At 40.2% G+C, this 15,888-nt stretch overlaps 1 pseudogene; it reads right to left on the reverse strand.

Annotated features, from left to right (window-relative positions):
- Positions 1–2,450: 2,450 nt before the first annotated feature.
- LOC122791097 lies at positions 2,451–2,551 on the reverse strand (annotated as a pseudogene).
- Between the last annotated feature and the right edge of the window lie 13,337 nt (positions 2,552–15,888).

Genomic DNA, 15,888 nt, shown 5'->3' on the forward strand with positions numbered 1-15,888 from the left:
GTTGATGACACCCCTACAAATTTATGTACCATCCCATTCTAATTGATCTGTAAAAAGTAGGAAAACTTGGGTAGAACAAATGCCAGTTAAAACTAGGATTTGCTAGTAAATTTTTATAGCTCTACAATCCTGACCAAAAATGCTATGATAATTATCAGAAAAAATATCTTGTCCATTATAAGAAAATGTTGTTTACTGCATAGCTATGATAGTTTGTAAACATAAAGAAAGGAAGGTACAGTTTGTGCAGCTCTTAAAATATATCATTCTAGGAACAGCACAAGTAACTGCTGGGAAATGAACTAGTAAAACACCTTATGTTCCCTTGATTTGTTAAGTTTCAGGCTGGCCTCTATGACAGACCCCTCCCCCCCACCAAAAAAAAAAAAAAAGTAAAGACTTCCTGCTTTGACGTAGGATTTGAAGTAGGAGTAACAGATGTGTGATGTGAAAAGTGTTAGATGACTGGAAAGGAAGCAACAAATCCAGCAATGATGGCTACAGGAAGTAATTAGTCACGGTACTTCACAAACTGTCATGTGGTACTTTCCATACATGGACAATTCAGATGTTTTCAGGATTTAACGTGGCAAGTACAGTATGAAACATTAAACACATATGAACAGAGATGAAGGCACCCTCGTGGTGATACTGGAGGTATTGGTGTATCATCTCCTGTTTTATTTTTTTTTTTTGGCATTTACATTTCTTTTGTGTGTTTTTCTGATTACTTGCTGGTCTCTTTCTATAACATGTGGAGTGTAAATAACTTTTTGGATAATTTAGCATTTAGTTAGTTTGGAAATGAATTAAGCTTACGTCTGACTGTTCTTTGGAGATGATTGTTTTTTCAATGGAAAGTAATTAATAAAGTTAATAAAGATTATTTTTATAAAACATTACTTTAAAGATTAATTAGTACTTAACCATTTCTTAAGGTCAGCTTTGCCAAACTCTGTTTTTACTTTATTTATATGCTGGAGTGATTCTACTTTCTCATTGCTTGTTTTAGTATTTGCTGAATACAAACATGCTAGTGAAATGAACAAGTCGAATTATTAATTTCTTTCAGAATTCTTTGAAGGAAAAAATGCTTGCCTTAAGCTAGCATCTTTGTACCTGTAAGGGGGTATTCATTATTTTATTTGCTTTATTACAGCACTGATAAATGGGAAAGAATCAGGTTTCACTATAAAGCAGAGAATGATATAAAGGCTAATTCTCCTTTTTGATTAATAGAACTGCAGAAATGATGAATAATAGAGATGTGGATGATTGCAACATAGAAGTCACTGAAACAATTCAGATAAAAAAAGATACATAAGTAATATGCCTACTATAAACTTATTATCATCATCATAGAATATGACAGTGACGTGTGGGTTGTAAGTACTTAGAAACTGGAACTATCCACATTGCTGACCGTGCAGGAGTTTTATTATCCCAATGGAGAAGGGGCAATAATAATATGTCAAGAATCATTCTGGAGGAAAGTTTTTAACTGCTTCCAACAAATGTATCCCAGCATCCAATGTGAGTAGTGGAGAGGGCGGAATATAAAGAGAAAGGATACATAGTCAAAGAAAGATGAGGCTAGTCATTTAATAAGATGAGACTGTTTCGACACTGGGATTGTCTGAAAACGTAAGAGATGTGGATATGCCCTGTGTCCTCAAACTGGTTTTAAATAAGATTCAAATGGAAAAAAGAATTTAGACAGACTGGTGACTGGCAATTTTATCTGGATGGCAAACCTCCAACAAACTCCATTCAGGGATTTGTGAATCATGGACACTATGAATTAATATTATCTAACCATGAAGATATAAAACTTAACTCAGAAAAACCTCCACAAATTACCACTATGACTAAACAGGCCAGATCATCCAAATCTCTAACAAAAGTCAGTTGAATTGCATACCAAGAAGGGGGAGTGGACTGCCTGGTGGAACTTAAAATTTCAAAAATGTGGGATAATAGGTAGTGAAAACAGAAGATATAAGAATACAGGGCTGAACTAGTAGCAAAGTAGCAGACAGCACTGTAGAAGCATTTAGATTTAGCAAATGAGGTGATAAAATCCTTAAACCATGTCTGACTAATCAGGACTAGGAGAAAACCATACTGCCAATATTTTGAGTAGAACTGGAAAATGACTTTCATATGGACGGCTGTGAATGTAGCATATATGTATACATTTTGTAAAGAAAGGGAAAATATAATTATCAATAAAGCAAGCTCTTTAAGAATTAGTGCTTCTTGGAGATACAGGTCTTTCAATGCAAATGAATTAGAAAGTGAAAACTGGGGTAATCCAGAAAGCTCAAGTCAGGTCTGGTGTCCCACATGTGACCCATAGGGTGACAGAACTAACAAGAAACACTGAACAAATGATTAGTCCAGATAAAATAACTGTACCTAGCAGGTTGAGGAGATTCTCTCTATGATACCCTCCTGTGGAATGCCTGATGAATCTACATGTCATTCTTGCACAAGGGCCATGCTAATCTTCTCATTTCAATTTTAGTATATGTGCTGCCAACGTAAGCAAGATTATCAAAGAGAGAGTCTACTACATCTGCTAGCAAAAGTGACTTTTATCTATCAATCAGAAAGTGGGTAACTAAGCCATTTTCAGGTTTATGTATTGTTGACAAATTTGCTAACAGCTGGATTGCAACCGAGACAGGGGACTGAGAAAGTTTCACTAAAGCAAAGCTTTTGCAAGTATATTCAGGAGACTACAAATGGAGAAGTGTTGATGAAACATTTACAGTAGACTATTATGCAATGCTTCTTTTGGTATAGAATATAACTTTGGCAGTTGAAGTAAGGATCTTGCTTAGGAGGTAAGAACACTCAGCAGCATCAAGAGAAGAACATACAAGTCATTGGTTTAAATTTCTATATCAAGACTCTGGACAGCTAGAAAAAGCATTTTAATGGATCAGCAACACACAAAGTAAAATAAGTGACTGGTTTTGCTGTCTCAGTTCTACTGTTTGGGTGACTAAAGGTACATAAAATATCTTAATTTGTTTTAAAAGGAAAAGTCATATTATATATTTCCACGTAACAAGTCTTACTAATAAAGTCCTTTATGATGTTTCACTCCAACAGCCATCCAATGAAGTGAATCAAGTGATGTGTATAAGAAAGTTTTCCCTTTCTTTGATCAGCCAGTCCTGAAGTGAGTCATGATTTATCACTGTTTTACTCTGAGAAGTATAGGTTGAAAAAAAATAAAAATACTCAAAACATGCAAGCCCTCCACACACATTCCATGTGGGTTAACTCATTATATCAACTATATGGTCAGATTACAATGGGGAAGAGAGAAAAAAATGGCTCACTCCATAGAGGTAATCATTGTCTCAATGAAATGTAAAAAAAATAAAAACAAACAAATGCAGTAAAGCTACGAGATGGGAAAAGTCTCACCAAAGAGTAGGTAGGCTATCAGAAACACCAGTGTACCATCAGCAAGCAGCTAAACTCAAAAATAAATTCATCCACACATGAGTTTATTTATTTATTGACATTTGATTACCTGGAAAGTCCAACTAGATAGAAGTCCATTTTCAGCAGAAGGATTGGGAGAAAAGCTTCAAAGTATTACAAAACACGTTAAGAATAATAGATGTTCATCGTGTTTCACTGTTGCAGTCATGACTGTAGGGTTCACCCTGCCGGCAGGCAGCCCTCGGTCAGCCAGAATCCCAAAGTCTGGGTCCGGCATCGGCTGTTCAACCATGCTCCCTGACATCAGAGCACCTGGAGTACAAAGCTGACAGCCGACGCCATCTTCTCCAGTCTTTCTTGCCATGCGGTGATAGAAGTTCGCATGTGCCGGTCAGCTGACTCCTGACGATTATTTTTGATATACTTCAGTCCGAAGATTTTCTTCTCCACTCAAAGCTAAGTACCCCATTGGGGAAACTTTTTTCTTGCTCCACTCCGATGTCAGAAAAAGTTAATAATTGTATTTCATGTGGGAAGCAAATACCTCATAAGGATTTTCATTCTTACTGTATTCCTTGCTTAGGCCCTGACCACGACGTAGCTAGTTGTCGGTTTTGTGCTAGATTCAATCAACGTACTATTAAGCGAAGGTATGATTTTGCTTTTCATTACTTCGGTAGGCACTTTAACTACAAAATGTCGTCAGATACGGTTCCGGCTACCGGAGTTCACAAACGTTGCAAGGATAAAGACAGGCCTCCGAGGACCAAATCTGATGATAGCGCACAAGCGGAGCCAACTTCAGGTTCGGCCGTCGTCAGTGAGGCGCTTTTGCAGCCCCAGTCATCGGCCATTTCAGAACCGATGGCCAAAACGGACTCTCATAAGGAGCCAACCATGCCTTTAAATATTTCTGTTGCAGGACCTTCGGACAATGCTCCTTTGGATGGGTCCGGAGCCGCTGTGCAGGTACCGGCTTCCGAAGGGGTTTTCAGGCCTACTCAGCTACTAATAAAGGCAAAGCCAAAGACAAAGGCAAAGACTCCTTCTAAATCAAAGACTGCAACACAGGCCTCTTCTGAACCGGCTCCCAAGTCACAGAAACAGTTACTCAAGATGGCGGAGGATTTACTTACTATGATTAGGGGTTCACATCCCCCTCCAGATAAAAGGCCAATGCAGGATGTTTATTATGATTCCTCTGATCAGGCTTCTGTTTCCTCAGTTTCTTCTTCTTCTGATCAAGAATATTCTTTCCCTCCTTATGAGGATTCTGATGCTGAAGACTCCATTCCTTCAGCTTCTCCCCCTGAGGATTTCTCTTTTGGGGAAACTTTGCATGAAATGAGGGAACATTTCCACTGGGAAGGACAGGAGTATTCAGAATCTAAGAAAAGACTGAGGGATTTTCTTCTTCTTCCCCAACATAGACCCCTGGCTAATCCTCCTGTTTTGGATATTGTGGATGATGCCTTTTCGGAGGCTAACTTAACCCCTGACTCTTTTCCTCCTGCTCCTGTTAAGCCTGATAGATTTTACAGGGTTCCTGATTCCCATCAGTTTTAATACAAGAACCCTTCTACTGACCCTGAAACCATTTCTCAGGGTCCTAAGGGAGTTAAGGCCGCTTCTGCCAAAAATCCCATTCCTACTGAAAAGGATTCTCGATCCTTAGAAAGATGGGGCAAAAAGGTGTACACTTCTGCTACTTTGTCCATTAGGGCTTTAAACTGTCACTTTCATATGCTAAAATACCAGCAATTTCTCTTGTCTGTCTTAAAACAAAAGCTTACTTCCATTTCTGCCTGTGCAGATGATAAGGAATTACATGACTTATTGCATGCCACTGAACAAGTTGGGAAGCATGGTTTACACTGTGGATTTGATGCCTTGGAGGCTTCTTGTAGGGCTGCGGCCTCTGGCACAGTCAATAGAAGGCATGCATGGCTAAAGGAACAAAATTTGCCTGAACAAATAAAGGCTAAATTATTGGATGCTCCTGTTCGCATAATGTTTTGTTTGGATCAAAACCTGAAGAGGTGATTAAAAAGATGGAGGATAAGGCAAAATCCATGCAAACAGTTAAAGATTTCTTACAAGTACAGCCACCTAGATTTAGCAGGAATTGGCCTTCAAAAAATTGGTCCTTTCTCACTTCAGACAGGCCTCAGAGGGGTAGATATAGATGCTCCAGAGGAAGGCCTCAAACACAATATTCTTATAGACCAAGACAGTGGACTGCTTCCACCCCTAGGGGAGGAGAGGACAGGTCACAAACTCAAAGGAAACAAACTCAATGACTCCCTCTGTTGGGCTACAGGAACTTCTTGCCTGGAAGCCCCTCTCGGAGGAAAACTCTCTCTTTTTTATCAAAATTGGACTCAAATAACCCAAGACAAGTGGGTTTTGGATGTGGTTTTAAGAGGTTACAAATTCCATTTTCATACCTTGCCAAGGTCAAGCGGATGGCCAGACCTTCCAAAACATCAATGGACGGAGGCCTTAAACCAGGTGAAAGCTCTTTTGGCTATGGATGCCATAGAACTGGTTCCACTTTCAGAGATGGGAAAAGGTTTTTACTCAAGGCTCTTTCTAGTCCCAAGGAAGCAAAACTCATGGAGACCCATTCTGGATCTGTCGGTCTTGAACACCTTTCTAGAGATTCCAAAATTCAAGATGCTTACTCTACAGCAGCTACTTCCAATGCTGTCCAAAGATGCATGGATGGTAACTTTGGATTTAAAGGAGGCATATTTACACATTTCCATCAGGCAGGATCACAGAAAATACCTCAGGTTCAAGGCCGGATCGAGGCATTTTCAATTCTCTGCGCTGCCCTTTGGATTGTCTACTGCACCCAGGGTCTTCACCAAATGCCTGGCTCCAGTAGTAGCTTACTGCAGACTCAAGGGAATTCAAATTTACCCTTATCTGGACAATTGTCTAATTCTGGCAGACAGCAAGGATGTCTTACTCCAGCATCTAGAATTTGTACAGAACCTTTTCAAGTTCCTGGGATTCTCTGTAAACATAAGACAGTCAAATTTGATACCATCACAACAGATAACTTTTCTGGGGGCACTTCTAAACACCACAACCCAGATGGCATTTCTGACATCCAAAAAACAATTACAGCTGGCTTCAACTTTCAGAACCTTGGCAACTTTAACTCAACTATCTGCAAGGAAATTCCTGCAGGCTTTGGGTTACATGGCCTTCTGCATCCTTCTCGTACCATATGCAAGACTACACATGAGGAAAATACAGTGGTACCTAAAAAGTGTATGGTCTCAGCATTGCCACAGTTTAGACATACTGATCTCCATCCTTCCTTGCCTTCAAAAGGAATTTCTTTGGTGGTCCAGGGCATGTGCTCTAAACAAAGGGAAACCCTTCTGTCTGCCTCCTGCCACTCAGATTCTAACCACGGACGCCTCGGATTATGCTTGGGGAGCCCATTTTCAGGGTAGTTGTCTGCAGGGCCTTTGGACAAAGGATCAGAAGCACCTGCATATCAACTTAAAGGAAATGTTAGCCGTTCAGAAAGCTCTATTGGCCTTCAGGAATCTTTTACAACCAGGACAACTACTAATACGGACAGACAACACCACAGTTATGTGGTACATAAACAAGCAAGGGGGATCTCATTCCTACCCCCTTTGAAGACTAGCCACGAATCTATGGAACACAGCTCTAGCTTGCAATCTGGATCTTCAAGCTCAGTTTCTACCAGGAAAACAAAACTTCATGGCAGACAGTCTGAGCAGAAACCTTTCGGATCCACATGAGTGGATGCTGGACACCAAAATATTCAGGATGATAACAGCAGTCTGGGGATGTCCTCCCATAGACCTCTTTGCATCCCATCTCAATCATCAACTACAGAATTTTTGCACCAGGACTTTCCACAGAGAAGCTTGGAAAGTGGATGCCCTGTCATTCAGTTTGAGGAACCTCTCGGGATATGCCTTTCCACCTCTTCCTCTTTTTCCACGGGTTTTATTGAAAATAAAACAGGACAAGCCCAAAATGATAATCTTGCTGGCTCCAAGTTGGCCTTGGCAGTTTTGGTATCCAACTCTAAAAAACCTATGCCTGGAGCCCCCTTGGGTTTTACCTCAGTCTCCGAACCTTCTGTCTCAACATCAGGGTCAGGTTCTACACTCTCATGTCAGAACTCTCAGCCTGGCGGCCTGGTTAATCCAGGGCCTTTGATTTCTTCTTTCCTACCCAAGCAAGTTATGGATGTCATTCTAGAAGCCAGACGTCCTAGCACTAGAAAATCTTATGCAGGAAAATGGAAAAGATTTTGTTCCTGGATGCAGGCTTAGGATTCGGATCCTCTTCTTCCTAACATTACTTTAATTTTACTTTACTTGACAGATCTCTTACATAAGGGTCTCTCTTTCTCTTCCATTAAGATACATGCCTCTGCTATTTCTGCTCATTATAATACAGACCCTCCCATCTTTTCCCACCAGCTCATGAGACAGTTTCTCAGAGGAGCTAAGAACTTAAGACCTCCTAGATCTCCCCCCATTCCTGCTTGGGATCTCAACTATGTTTTGGAAAAACTAACCCTTCCTCCTTTTGAGCCTGCTGCCTCTTCTGACATCAAGTTTTTATCTTGGAAAACAGCTATCCTGTTAGCCCTAACCTCTGCCAGGAGAGTTTCAGAGTTACAAGCTCTTATGGCTGTGGAACCTTATATTATTTTTCATCAAGACAAGGTATATTTGAGGACTAATCCTACCTTCATGCCCAAGGTGGTTTCCAAAGTGGCTTTAAATCAAACTATCCACTTGCCAACCTTTTTCCCCACTCCTCAGAATAAAGGGGAAAGGATCTTACATTCCTTGGATATACACAGACAACTACGTTTTTACCTGAACAGAACCAAGGACATCAGAAAATCAGAACAATCATTTGTTTCTTATGCTTCAAGTTCCCAAGGTAAAGCCATTTCAAAACAGACCATTTCCATTTCATTTGGATTGCTCATGGAATCAGATTTTGTTATTCACACCATGGAAAGCAAATCCCAAGGAGTATACGGACTCATTCCACCAGAGCTGCTGCCACTTCTGCGGCCTTCCTCAGGGGAGTTCCTACCAAAGACATTTTGGAAGCTGCAACTTGGAGTTCTGTGCATACTTTTTCTAAGTGCTACAATCTACCTCTCTACTCTAAGTCTAGGGCAGGCGTTGCTTCTGCAGTCTTGCAGGGCCTTTTAGCCGCCCCTTCTTCTTTATGACCACCTCCCTTTCTCTCAGCTTTGGGAGTCTACCCTACAGTCATGACTGCAACAGTGAAACACGATGAACATAGTACAGTTGTGTACACCTACCATAAATGTAGATGTTCGAGTGTCTTTACTGTTGCAGTCTGGGTTTCCCTCCCTCCTGTCCCCTCTTACTTTTACTTTTGTGTATTTCCTTTTTTCACCATTCTTCTGAGGTGTATTTGCAAAGGTTATGGGACCTTTTCATTTTGGGACTCCTGACATCTGGGGCAAGAAAAACTGGAGAAGATGGCGTTGGCTGTCAGCTTTGTACTCCTGGCACTCTGATGTCAGGGAGCATGGTTGAACAGCCAACGCCGGACCCAGACTTTGGGATTCTGGCCGACCGAGGGCTGCCTGCCGGCAGGGGAGAGCCCTACAGTCATGACTGCAACAGTGAAGACACTCGAACATCTACATTTATGGTAGGTGTACACAACTGTACTTTGTATAGACATTAAAAATAATTAAAAACAAGTACAGTTTAAATAATTATACCAAATTAATCATAATATGAAAACATTGGTTAAGAGTAGATAGAAGTTATATGACAATGATTTAACAGTTAGAGAAATGTTAGCCCGTTTCTAGAGAAATTAAAGGTAAGTTAGTATAATACAAACAGGAATTGCAATGCAAAGTAAGAGAAAAGAAGAATTAGGGTATATTTAGAGATAAAATCAGGGGAGAGAAACCGATAGAAGTAAGGGAGTGAGTGAAGAACAGAGAGTATAAAGATATAAGGTATGAATAGGTAGTTGTTCACATTTAGGGATATAGTTTATCCTGATGTTGAACAAGAACAGAGCCACCTTTTGGCTAGGAAGTCTTTCCGAATGGTTTTGAAGGATGGGAGGGAGGGTATTGACCTGATGGATAGAGAAAAGGAGTTCCCAACCTTAGCAGCATGCTATGAGTACAGGCAATACACAGTACCTTCAGCAATTACTATATAAACATCATTTATGACAGGCCAAGTGTAAGAAAATCAAATACTTGGAAAAAATTCTGTTGCCAACATTTAAAGATTTATAACAGCTGAAAAATATTGTTTGATTGCAGAAATACTTAAAGATTAACTGCAAACATAATGAGTATTTTAAAGGGGAGATAGTACAAACAACATTTTGCATAGCCTATCTTCTAATACAACCCTCCTTCATAAAGTATTAATATGAATGAAACTGTGATATTAGTAAATGCATAGATGTAAGTAGAAAGGTATGTACTGTACCATAGAAATATTGCTATTACCACATTTATGTTATATGTGCTCCTTATAATCTCTCAAAAACATTTGTGTCAATATCTGATAGCCATCTTGTCTCACCTGTCTGCTAGCAGCCTGTAAAGATCTTCTACCAAAATACTTACTTGCATAAATCCCTAGGATATCAACTGCTGCACAAATGCATAAAATATGTTGAATGTCAGTGCTTAAAGCTAGTATATAAAATATTCATAAATTATGCAAAATAACACTGCCCAAAAAGACATATGAATAAAAAGCTTATAATAATTATTAATTTACAAAATTGCCCTATATTTATTCAAGAATAAACATTTCCAAAAGCATGAAGAATAATAATAAAGTGGCTTACATTTCTTTCAAAGTCAGTCTTAATTCACTGTTCAGAAAACAGTCATCGAGATGACCCAGTCATTTAAATAATACGTCAGGCATAGTATACTAACATAAAATCAAACAAAAGAATACGAACAAAACAACAAGAAATGTTTTACAGAGCCAAACATTTCCATGTGAATCTTTTTTGATGCTCCATAATTCTGCCAGCAAATGTTCAGCTGAGTAACTCTAGCTCCAGTAAAAAGCTGTTGGAATAGTACTTATTACCAAGATCAGTGACAAGCGGATGGTCATCAGGTGTCTTCAGTCTCATAAAGTGGTATTGCAGAATGTCGCAGCTCCTGACTGAAAGCTGCTACAATGCCAAATGGTATGTATCAGAATTAGCTTTAAAATATGCTGTATTATTTCTCTTTTCCTGTAACATGCAATGGAAAATGTCACAACTCTACTCAAAGCAACCCTTCCCCCAGGGTCCTTCAGAATCCATCTTCCTGATAGATGTCTTAGATCTAACTCCCAGAATCTAATAGAACTACATAAACCTTCCCATCCACCAGGCAAGCACCTCCTGTCCTTCTCTCTAGCATGTCATTGCAATTCTCTTTCACCTTTCATCTGTACCACTAACAGAGTCTCTGCCTTCAAAACCCTACTTCACTCATACCTAACTTCACAATGGGAATGCTCTTGTTCCCATCCTACATAATTTCCTTGACCTTTTTTACTCTCTACAAGCTAATATATCTGTAAATAGCCTTCTACGGTCTTATAACTCCTAATAATAACTCTAGGAACTATCATATTTTGCAGGAACTGTAATTCATTTGTAATGAAGTTTAATGCATTATACTAACTAGCATCTCAACGCCAATCTATGGCAATCTGTTACTTTGTTTTTTTAAATTCTCTCTTATTTTTGTAATTTTTTATCTTTTATTCTTGTGACTTCTTGCATTTATATTTGTATTTTTGTATTCATGTCTTTTTCTGGAGCTTTTCTCCCAGGACTCCATTGAAAACGGGCTGTTCATGTCCTAGTTGGACCATCCTGGCAAACAAACTGAAAATAAATAAATAAGTAAAATAAATATACATTCTTGAGTATTTCAACTTATTACTTGCCTAGATTTATGCTAGTAAAACAAATGCACCCTCTGGCAAAAGGAAAAACATAATATTGGGGCTTCAGTTACACAAGTAACATTGTCAAATGCTTGTTTCTGAAATAAATTAAACACACACACACACACACACACACACACACACACACACACACACACACACACACACACACACACACACACACACATTAAATGGCACATAGACACACGTGCACGCACCCATACAGATCTGTGATCAGATGCACATGCTCACTGTTATCTGTAGTTTTTACTATTACAATATGTGAACTATGTCTGTATCAATAAACATGGAAAGGGACTTTTTTTCCTAAAAGAAACCAAGAAACAAATGATAACATTTTTTAAAAGCTACAATAAAAAAAACAGGCCATTTTCAACCACACAATAATGTCATCTTAAGCTGGTATCTCAGGGAAATAATGGACCATCTGGGGATGGAGAGGCCCTCTGCCTGTGCCTTGTTGTCTCATAACAGCCCTTGGTGGTCTGTTTCTCTGTAATAGATAGACATTAAAGCTTACATTTTCTCTGGGCTTTTCAAGTCAGCTAATTCAGAACTGAAGTTGCTTATTTTGTTTTAAATCGTATAGAATATTGCCAGTTTTATTAAGAATGTCTTGGCAAAAGAAATGATATTTGGTAATGATAGGAAATGAGATCTCTGTAACACTAACATGAACATGCAGCCTGCAATTCCAAAATTTCAGAAAGAGCATTTATAGATATGCATGTTCTAATCCCAAACTTATGTTCTGTTGCAGTAGTCTGTAAACTGCAAGTATGTTTGCTAAATAACAAGCTTTGCAAGATCAAGCAGCAATACAGGCTACAGTTATAGATGTTGCATTTTGCAAACCATCTGTAGACTTAACTGGCAAGTTGTGAAAGCTGCTGATACCCTCTAGGAAATTAGAATTGTAACTATTTGGGGACCACAATGACCAGTGCTGGAACCTCTCAGAATGTACCATTATAACTAGTGGGAAACATATTGACCAGTGATTAGTCCTATCTGACTGTAACATTGTAACTAGTGGAAGACTGCAGGAATCAGTGCTGAGCCCTCTCTGAATGTAACATAACTAGAGGGGTACCACAGGGATCAGTGCTGGACCCTCTCAGAATGTAGCATTATAACTAGTGGGGAACATAGTGACCAGTGGTTAGTCCTCTCTGAATGTCACATTGTAACTAGTGGGGGCACCACAGGTGTCAGAGCTGGGCTTTCTCTGAATGTAACATTGTATCTAGTAGGGAACCACAGTGAGCAGTGGTGAGCCCTCTCTAAATGTAACATTGTAGCTAGTGTGGCACCACAGGGGTCAGAGCTGGACCCTCTCTGAATGTAACATTGTAACTAATCTAGTATCACTGTAACCAGTGCTGGGACCTCTCCTCTCTAGCACTTATTTTGCAGACAACCAAGCCAGTTTTCAAGAAGTGCAAGTGACCAGGTTTGCTGATGACCACATGCTGCTTGTCCATGTAAAGCAGTATATCACTTGCTTTATCTATTTGTGCCTAGTTACTTGTTTAAGTGTCTACTCTTATAAAGATATCCATAGCCTCAAAAGAGTTGTTGTTCTCAATACCTTGTATGCATCTATGTCATTGATTCCAACTGTGAGCTCACCCTACATATAACTCCCCATTTTTTTATTTACTCACATCTAACCCACTTGTACCTCCTACCCCCAGTCCTATACTACCTGAAGACTTACTAGCTCACTAACTCCAGCAATTCATCACACATAACTTGATGTATCTTGCATCCTCATTCCCTTACCCATATGGTACCTCTGCCCCCCCACACACACATACACACTTCCAGCTGCCTCTCTCATCCAATTCTTCATTCTTTTACTCTATGCATTTCCTCACTCTTTACTCTATCCATTTCCTCACTCTTTTACTCTATAGCACCTGCATTAAACTTTGGGTACCCTGTATTCTAATATCTCGCCTTTTTTTCTAGGTTAGTAGTGCACACTGACAAGTCAACTGCCTCACCTACCCACTGCACGGTTGGAATCTTCCTGGAATACAATCCTACCTGTGGTGGTTGTACCCCTGTGTTAAGTATGTCCTACTACCTTCAACTTACCACTGCTCCACCCAGCCTGTCATTGCTATCATAGCTGGCATTCTAGTTGCACATCACTGTGCCGCTCTTCCTACTTTTACCTATCTGTCACCCCCACCCTGCGTTTTCTTGCTCACCAGCCTTATGTTCTACCAATAGCTCCCAGCCTGCTACTTGTCTCCTTGTCCATCTCTGTACTCTTCACCAAGCCAAACCTACTCTCCTCCTTACCTTTACCCCCTGAACTAGCTAACCTTGTTTCTTTTACTCTCCTACCTTTCCCTACTGTCTCTCACCTACTTGTTAGATTGTTCTTGTTGGTGTTCCCCTTTCCCCAGTGTAGCCCCATTCCATTTGCCCTTGCTACACTCAAGCTCACTTTGCTCCCCTACCCCACCCCATTCCCACCCAACCCCACCCTCCTTAAATTTATAATTCATAGACACTCACCTTCCCCTTCTACAATCCAATCACACTTCACTTCCTCCCGACAGCCACACCCACTCCCTTCCTGCACTCCCACATACATAGAACCACTCCCTTCCTGCAAACTAAAATTACTTCACTTCCTCCTCTCTGACACTCTCACAACACACACTCACTCTACACATACCTAACTATACTCCCCAACATTCCCCTACTAACCTTTCCTAACTCCTGACCATCCAATCCTCACAATGCATTACATCTACATTACCATACCATTTATAACCTTTCTTACTTTCTCAACCTCATACCACACTAACCTCTCTCACTCACTTATGCATCCTACTATCACTAGCACCAATAACCCAATTCCTACCTTCCATTCACCCCAAACCCAGCTCACTTACACCTTGTCCCAGCACCACTATCAAAAACTATTCCCCCACTTATCCATCCTGTCACCCAACCAATCCACAACCCTCTCACCCACCACACCCTCCACCCAACTAGCTCTGCCAACTCTCATCCCAGACACCTAGCAATCTACTCCCTGAATGTTCAAAGCCTTGTTAGCTAGACCATTGATCTTCATGCCTGGATTTCCCATATCTCCCTTGATAGCTTAACCCTGTCAGAGGCCTGGCTAAAACCCCATATCACTAACAATGAAATATTACCACCAGGTTACAATATTTACCGTAATGACAGACTCCCAAAAAAGGTGGCATTGCCATTATCTACTCAAATAACCCTAATATCTCACCTATAACCATCCCCTATTTCCAACTTCCAACCAGCTGAAATACTTATTCTCAACTGCCACCTAAATTCCCATAAAAACATTTGCCATTGACTCCATATATATTTATCCAGGAAATAATATTCCACCCTCAAGCTTATTCTGCCCTGGCTGTCCAAAAACATACACTATGAATCAGTCATCCTAGGGGATGTCAATGCTGACTGGTTAAAACTTTCATCAGACTCCCCACAACTCTGCATTAACTTACAGGTTCCCCCAACTTATTACATCCCCCACATGAATGCACAAAACCTCATCTACTAATACTATACTAGATTGGATCCTTACAAACACCCACACCTCTACCACAATCTCTGCACCCAGCCTGACAGCCTTAGTGATCGTCTTCCCACCTACATCCAAAGATACTCTCCGCAGTCACCCAAATCTGACTCCTATCACAAATGTCACAAGCTCACTAACTTTAATCCCAACTCATTTAACTCCACTCTGGATAGCATAAACTGGTCCTTCATCCGGCAACTCCCCCTCAATGATGCTGTCCTTACATTTAATAACATTTTCCTAGATATTCTCAACACACTAGCCCATACTCTGAAAATCAGAAGTAAAGCCAACTATGCCCCCCAGGTCTCAAAAGAAACCCGAGCTCTTATGCACAAAACTCATTCCCTCCTCCAAAACTATAAAGAGCTACATAATCTCACCAAGAAATTAGTCAATAAGGATAAAAACTCCTTGTACAACTCACCCCAATTTGACTAAATATCTAACCCACAAACATTCTGGGCCATCCCAAACAAGATCCTCCACCCCAGCAACTCATCCAACCCTCCCCATTCCCTAGCAATACCCCACTGGAAACTGCTACCCTCCTAAATAATAACTTCACTGATATCATCCAAAAACTAACACAAACAAATCTTAACTCTAACCCTTCTCCAACCACCCCTACTCCAACAAACAACACCCTTTTCTCCCTGACACCCATTTTCACAGCCTATATTACATCACTCCTGCTCCGCCTCAAATCTTGTTCTCCCTCTGCAGATCACCTACCACCTGTATCCCTGCTCATAAATAGATCCATTCAAGAAGCCACTTTCCCTGACATTTGGAAAGCCTTTTACACTATCCTAC

Source organism: Protopterus annectens, chromosome 16.part0 (genome assembly GCF_019279795.1).
Source record: "Protopterus annectens isolate FY-2018-M chromosome 16.part0, PAN1.0, whole genome shotgun sequence".
Lineage (NCBI taxonomy): Eukaryota > Metazoa > Chordata > Ceratodontiformes > Protopteridae > Protopterus > Protopterus annectens.